Source organism: Sinocyclocheilus anshuiensis, unplaced genomic scaffold, assembly GCF_001515605.1.
Source record: "Sinocyclocheilus anshuiensis isolate Anshui unplaced genomic scaffold, SAMN03320099.WGS_v1.1 scaffold154, whole genome shotgun sequence".
Lineage (NCBI taxonomy): Eukaryota > Metazoa > Chordata > Actinopteri > Cypriniformes > Cyprinidae > Sinocyclocheilus > Sinocyclocheilus anshuiensis.
Window position 1 is genome coordinate 3,246,523 of NW_015546101.1, and position 1,162 is coordinate 3,247,684.

At 35.1% G+C, this 1,162-nt stretch overlaps 1 long non-coding RNA gene across 1 annotated transcript in view; it reads right to left on the reverse strand.

The window, feature by feature from the left end:
- The window catches only part of LOC107700483 (uncharacterized), a 16,542-nt gene extending 15,434 nt beyond the window's left edge, over positions 1 to 1,108 (reverse strand). The window contains exon 1 of the long non-coding RNA XR_001635553.1: positions 1,040 to 1,108. This is a non-coding gene — a long non-coding RNA (uncharacterized LOC107700483). The remainder of the gene's footprint in view (positions 1 to 1,039) is intronic.
- Between the last annotated feature and the right edge of the window lie 54 nt (positions 1,109 to 1,162).

A 1,162-nucleotide genomic window follows, 5' to 3' on the forward strand; every position in this document is an offset into this window, starting at 1 on the left:
GTAACGGTCAACTTGGATCACGTGTGCCTTAATAACCAATCACATTACAGACTTGACGTCATTGAATTTCAGTCAGAGTTGTGTGACACTCAGTCGCCGTTTACAGATACTATAGGAATGAATGAGAAGTGCCATAAGCTGTGTCGCAAGAAGTCAGTGACTTTTCTTATAAAACTGCAATTTTCTCGGTATAAACTAAAAATAATTCAATCCAGAAGTATTGCTTAGTGTAAAACATGTTTGGAGATTAGCTGATAGGCTGTCGATTTATTAAATGATAAGCTGTTTCCTCTAAAAAGCTGTGTATTCAGCATAGTGAAGCCTCTCCTCCATTGACATCCATTAAAAAAAACCGCCTCTGGTCTCCTTTCCCACATACTGGCAAACCGGAAGCATTAGCATTAGCCGTTACGCTTTTTTGGCTAAAGGTTGCAGGCTTGCCTTCTAGTGGCAACATGCTTTTGTATATCCTGCTTGTAGCAAATGAAAACATCATGCATCTGAAGCTGTAATTAATTATTGAGCAACAGTGCGTATTATATGTTTATTGTTTTAAATGCCACTTACTCTTTTATGAGAAGGACCCAACAGAGGACGCATACGCAGTTATTTCTTTGGTTGAAAGAATCCTTAGGTGTGTAAATGTATAATTTCCTTTTCATTATTTTTTTTTCAGATTAATTTAAATGTATAGTTAAAAGAACTAAACATAAATGTATTTTAAAGTTTAGAATTAGACAGACTTTTAGGCTGGCAACTCTTCAGAGGACTTTCCTCATCAATAGGCTCTATTTATTCACACTTTTCTCATTCTCACAAATTACATTTTTTATATGAATGAATGTGAATCTCTGAAGGGAACAGACTTCAGAAAAGTTTCGATGGCATTTTCATTTTATCTGATAAAGTAGCATTTATGAGCGGAGCGCTGCTTTGTTGACAGCCGTTACTGGGGAAACCGCTATATTTCTGACGTTCCAAAATTTCCTCTTACTGGCAGAGATTGAAATGTGCATTTTTAATAATCCCGTATGCATACCAATGCAAAAATTCACCCACAAAAACCGTTTTCAATTAATATAATAGTTTATACTTCAGACTCATCCCTCTTCTTAAAAAAAAAAAAAGTTTTAAAGGGAAAATTGTGGGGTTTATCATTTTA